Source organism: Pongo pygmaeus, chromosome 16 (assembly GCF_028885625.2).
Source record: "Pongo pygmaeus isolate AG05252 chromosome 16, NHGRI_mPonPyg2-v2.0_pri, whole genome shotgun sequence".
In the NCBI taxonomy this organism is placed as follows: domain Eukaryota; kingdom Metazoa; phylum Chordata; class Mammalia; order Primates; family Hominidae; genus Pongo; species Pongo pygmaeus.
The window spans coordinates 50,105,341-50,111,653 of record NC_072389.2 but is presented as its reverse complement, the minus strand read 5'-3'; the positions used below and the strand labels follow the sequence as shown (position 1 = coordinate 50,111,653).

At 41.6% G+C, this 6,313-nt stretch overlaps 1 non-coding gene across 1 annotated transcript; it reads right to left on the bottom strand.

Annotated features, from left to right (window-relative positions):
- Positions 1–5,636: 5,636 nt before the first annotated feature.
- On the bottom strand, positions 5,637–5,802 carry LOC129014794 (U1 spliceosomal RNA). The gene has a single exon (XR_008494330.1). It is a non-coding gene; the product is annotated as a U1 spliceosomal RNA (small nuclear RNA).
- Between the last annotated feature and the right edge of the window lie 511 nt (positions 5,803–6,313).

Here is a 6,313-nt window from a genome sequence, read left to right as displayed (position 1 = left end):
GCATAGAGTTGGATTTTCCTTTATGATTTAATCCAAATTCATTTTATTTTATTTGACTTTCAATTTTTATTATTTTTTAAATAAAAAATAGTGATGGGATCTCACTATGTTGCCCAGGCCGTTCATGAACTCCTGGGCTCAAACGAGCCTCCTGCCTAAGCCTCCCAAAGTGCTAGGATTACAGGTGTGAGTCACCACACCTGACTGAAATTTCTTTTATTTTAATATGTTAGCTTAGCACATTTATATTTATTAAATTGATAAACTTGGTCTTAATTATTTATATAATTTTATATGATGCCTTCTATTATTTCATAGATCCTTTAAAAACTTTGATGTTGTGGTATTTGGTTTTATTTTTTCTGAAAATCTGGAAAGGTTATATTTTTGTTTTAGTGATTGTCTTTATAATTTATATACTTAATCTTCAAGGCATTATCTATCAATCCCCTAATATGAGTAAATAATGAAATTAGAATATTTTCTCATCTTCTCCCTATCCTGCTCTTGATGACCTCTCTTTTTGCCATAGTTTTCCCATTTATTTATTGGTTGGTGTAAGTTCATCTTCTAGTACTTTCTTCAAGGAAGGCTCATGGAAACAATATTTCTTGAGATCCTCCCATGTTCAGAAATGTCTCACTGTGCCTTTTTATGTAAACAGACAGAGATAAACACAACAGAATATCTCAAGAATTGACTCAGAAGTATGCCATGTGATGCTACCTTGAAGTCAGAATAACCTGCATTATAGCTTAAATAAACTTTAAATTGCTATTCCTTTTTACTTTCCTCCCTTCCTCTCTCTCTCTCTCTCTCTCTCTCCACTCACTGCAGCCTCTGCCCCCCTGGATTCAAGCAATTCTCCTGCATCAGCCACCCAAGTAGCTGGGATTACAGGCGTGTGCCACCACACCTGACTAATTTTTGTATTTTTGTATTTATTTTTTATTTTTATTTTTTGTAGAGACAGAGTTTCACCATGTTGCCCAGGCTGGTCTCGAACTCCTGAGCTCAACCGATCTGCCTGCCTTGGCCTCCAAAAGTGCTGGGATTCTAGGTGTGAGCCACCGTGCCCAGCCCCTTTTTAGTTTCTTATCCAGCTGCTCCCATATCAGACCTCATCTTTTTAAATTTTATTTTTGTTTACCTCCCTCCATTCATTCACATGCTCATTTGAGAAGACTTAAGTTCTCCCAGCTTTGGACAATAACTGCTTTTAAAAACTGTAAGATTTCAAGAGAACATTTGCCCAAGACTCAGAATTGTTTTACAAATGGAGCATGTGTATTATGCGGCCAGTGTCTTCACTCTAACTTGGTTATAAGACTGAAACCATTCTTCACTGCTCTAACATGCTGAATAAATCAACTGAGGGGGAAGGGGTGTTTATCTCTGTCTGTTTATATATGTTATATGAGTTGTCATGAGGCTGTGTGACTTATCTAAGTGGAATATTGAATATCCATTGAAATGGATTTGTTAAGTCATTTATATTATTAATGAGCATTTAAATGCAACAGATATCATTTCAGGTGACTTCACATGAATGAATAAAAGTCAGTGCTATTTGATTATTTTTGGCTTGAAAAAAAAATAGACTTTGTACATCAGAGTGAACTCCTCACCCTAGAGAAGTATAATTTTCCAGCTTTTACCCTAAGGTCTTCAGCCATAGGCCTTCTCACTACCTTTCTTCTTGCACCCTGGCATTTCCTACAGTGTAAAACACTGGAGGATCTATGTGAACCCCTGGGTTGGGTCACTTGCTAGGCTCTAGTTGCTGTTGTTGTTTTTGTTGTTTTGTGCCACTCTCTCCTTGTTCACTGTGATTCTGCCACACCGCTGACTTTTCATGATGGCCTCGCCCTCTTGGACTCCACGTTTGTGGTGGTTCCTTCTGCCTGGAACACACAATCTCCCTCCATAGCCTCACTGCTGTCACAACTCAAGTCTCTCAAGTACAGCTTTATCTATCACTCCCTCAGGGCAAAATTCCCTTGCTTTCAAGCTAGACTAGGTTCCTCTGCTACACACTTTCATGGTTTTCTTTTCTTTTCCTTCATAGCCCTTACCATAATTGTGTTTGAGTCATTACTTCTATGATTATCTGCTTAATGGCTTGTCCTCCCCTAAGTGGGGATTGTGTCTTATTCATTGTATCGCCAGCACCTTGTACCAGCATGTCATAGACACTTATTACATAGTTGCTGAATAAATGGATGAATGATCCTGTCCCAATATGGCTGCCACTCCCATCTTTCCACCAAAACTCCTTTTGCATGATTACCAATTACCTCCTTGTTGCTGAATCCACTAGACATTCTTTGGTTTCCCTCTTGACTTCTTATCAGTATTAAACACTTGAGCACTTTTTTCTTAAAATACTGCTTTCTGGCTGGGCACGGTGGCTCACACCTGTAATCCCAACACTTTGGGAGGCCGAGGCGGGTGGATCACAAGATCAGGAGATCAAGACCATCCTGGCCAACACGGTGAAACCCCGTCTCTACTAAAAAAAATACAAAAAATTAGCCGGGCTTGGTGGCGGGCACCTATAGTCCCAGGTACTCAGGAGGCTGAGGCAGGAGAATGGTGTGAACCTGGGAGATGGAGCTTGCAGTGAGCCGAGATCACTCCACTGCACTCCAGTCTGGGCAACAGAGTGAGACTCTGTGTCAAAAAAAAAAAAAAAGATACTTAAAAATGTGGAAATGGCTTTGGACTAGTTAATGGGCAGAGGTTGGAAGAGTTTGGAGGGCTAAGAAGACAAAAAGACTAGAAAAATTTAGGAACTTCTTACATATTGGTTAAATGGTTGTGACCAAAATGCTTATAGACATATAGACAGTAAAGGCCATGCTGACAAAGTCTCAGATGGAAATGAGGAACTTATTGGGAACTGGAGCAAATGTCACCCATATTATGCCGTAGCAAAGAACTTGGCTGCATTGTGTTCATGGCCTAGGGCTTTGTGGAAGGCCAAACTTAAGAGTGATGACCTAGGGTATCTGGTGGAAGAAATTTCTAAACAGCAATGCATTCAAGAAGTGGCATGGCTACTTTTAACAGCTTATGATCAGATACAGCAGCAAAAGAATGATCTAAAGGTGGAATTTCTAAATAAAAGAGAAACAGAGCAAAACAATTTGGAATATTTATAATTTGGTCATGTGGTAGAGAAGGAAAGAATGTTTTCAGGTGAGGAATCCAAGGGTGATGTGGAGCAACCACTTGCTAGAGAGATTACCATGGATAGAAGGGAACCAGGTGCTAATAGAACAATGGAGAAAAGACCTCAAAGACATTTCAGAAATCTTTGAGGTCATCCCTCCCATCACAGGCTCAGAGGCCTATGAGGACAGAGTGGTTTCAGGGGACAGGCCTGGGATGCTTTTGCCCTGTGCCACTGCAGGATGTGGGGAGCATTCTAATTGCTCTAGCTCTAGCTTGAGCTCAAACAGCCCCAGGTACCACTCAGGCTGCTGTTCCAGAGAGCGTAAGCCTTAAGTTCTGGCAGCTTCCAGATGGTGTTGTCTGCAGGCTCCCAGAATGCAAGAGTGGTAGAGGCTTGGCAGCTTCCACCTAGATTTCAGAGGATGTATTGGAAAGCCTGAGTGCCCAGGCAGAAGCCTGCCACAGGGGTAAGCCACTGCAGAGAAACTGTACTAGGGCAGTGCCTAGTAGCTGTGGAAGCAGGGCTGCTGCCCTCCACCATAGCATTATGGAGTCACCAGCAGCATGCACCTCAGTCTGTGAAAGCCTCAGGCACTCCACTCCAACCCATAAGGGCAGCCATGTAGGCAGTGCTCAGCAAAGCCATAGGGGTAGGGCTGTCTGAGGCATTGGGAGCCCATCCCTCAAGCCAGTGTTCCCAGAATGCAGGACATGGAGTCAAAGTTTATTTTGGAGCTTTAAGATTTAATGTCTACCTGTCTGCCCTACTCAGTTTCAGACTTGCATGGGCCTGTTACCTTTCTTTTGGCCAGTTTCTTCTTTGGGGAATGAAAATCTTTACCTAATGCCTGTACAACCATTGCATCTGGGAACTAAATAACTTGTTTTTGATTTTACATGCTCATAGCTGGAAGGAATTTGCCCTGAGTCTCAGATGAGACTTTGGACTTCACATTTTTAAGTTGATGTTGGAACAAGTTAATGCTTTTGGGACTATTGGGATAGAATGTATTTTGCATGTGAGAAGGACATGAGTTTGGGGGGAAAGGGGCAGAATGTTATAGTTTGGATGTTTGTCTCCCCAAGCCTCATGTTGAAATTTGATCTCAATGTTGGAAGTGGGGCCTAATGGGAAATGTTTGGGTCAGGGAGGATGACCTCTCACGAATAGATTAATGCCCTCCCTTTGTGGGTTGGTGGGAGCAGGTAAAGTGAGTGAGTTCTCACTCTATTATGCTGGTTGTTAGTTCCCATGAAAGCTGGTTGGTAAAAAGAGCCTAGCACCTCCCTGCTCTCTCTTGCTTCCTCTCTCACCATGTGATCTCAGCACATGCTCGCTCTCTTTCCCCCTTCCCTTCTGCCAATAGTGGAGGCAACCTGCAGCCCCTCACCAGAAGCTGAGCAGATGCTGCCACCATGCTTATTGTGCAGCCTGCAGAACCATGAGCCATATAAACCTTTCCTTTATAAATCACCCAGCCTCACATATTCCTTTATAGCAACACAAAGTAGACAAAGACACCATCTCAAACTTGGCCTACTCAAAATTACAAGTTTGATATTTTCTCCAAATCTGCTCCTCCCCAAATCTCAGCTGAGAGTATCTTAATCCATCCAGTTAGTCATGCCAGAAATCTGGGAGTCAGCCTTTCTGCTATCTTCTTCTCAACTCCCATAAGCTAACGCCTTACAAAGTTCCATGGATCCTACCACCAAAATAAATCTTGGATCTGTCTACTTCACTCCACCTCCACTTCCACCATTTATCCAAGTCCAAATCACCATTCTGGGGTGGCATATAGCAGGAACCTCAACTGGTCTCCTTGCTTCCACTCTTCCTGTGCCACCAGCACTGCCGCCACTACCAAAGTGCCTCTCTCCTTGGATAGTTCTAGACTAAGATTCCTGCTCTCTGACTCTCCTTTCCTAACTCTTCATAGTGCTTTCTTCAGGTTTGTTAATAGAAAGTATGTTAATGGTTCCTCAGGGTGGCCTGTATTAATCTCTTTTACTGCATATGAATTTTACTAGTTTAAAGTTCATTGTCAACCTTATTTCCAAGTTCTTCAAGAAACTTTATGGTTTTTGTTTTTTTTTTTTGTTGCTTGTTTCTTTTGCTGTGAATAGCTAGGTGTGAGTAACTGAATAGCTGATGAAGCAATGGAGAAAGCCATAGTCAGGATTTTATAACTGTTCTGACTTTTGGAACACCAAGGACCTATGGCACACTGATTTTTCTTGTTAGTATACTATGTAATCCAGACCTGCAATAACCCAGTATCTGTGATAAGTTAAGGGGAGACTAACCCATCACAGACACTGGGTTATTGCAGGTTACCCAGATCCAGTATCTGTGATGGGTTAAAGTATCCCTTAGATATGTGACCCCACAGGATTAATTTTTAATTAATTATATTTTAAACTCCAAATAAGTTTTTTCCTTTTTCTTTTTTTTTCCCCAGGGGAAAGCACGAATGCAGTTCCTCATTACCGCAAATTATGCAGTCGAGTTTCCCACATTTGGGAAAATCACAGGAGTAAGCACACCTATGGAGTGCAATGGATGAGCCTCACCCTGGGAAATCCACATTCATGATCATGGCATCTCCCCTGCCTGGTAAGAATCCAAATAAGCTTTGATAGCAGAGATTTATCAACAACTTGTTAGTTGTATTCAGTGGGGAGAGTGTTTCAAAGTGCTGTGCTGTCTGGGAAAGTTAAGCAGAGACCCAGAGAAGCTGTGCCAAATAGGCCACCAGCAAAGGCAAAGGCAGCATTTTACAGCTTATTCAGTAAAATGCCTGGAAAAGTCTGTTCCTCAGCACTATGAATGCTGGTCTTTGTTAGGAAATTATGCAGAATGTCACAATACTATAATAACAACTTTATTTTTTGTTTTTAAAATGTCAGTTTCTTAAGACTCCTTATCAAGTTCTTCTGCTCTGAAAAAACAGAATCCTTACCAATTCATCCTTTTACTTTCTCTACAAAGAGCCCTAGTCATAGAATATATTTCTAAATTTGCCTTCCCCTCCTCCAAATCTCTGCTACCAGGCATCAACCTTCAAGACAGCTTTAAAATGTTACTGCTCAGGAGAAAACAAATACAACTCCAGTGTGGCCATTATGTCATTAT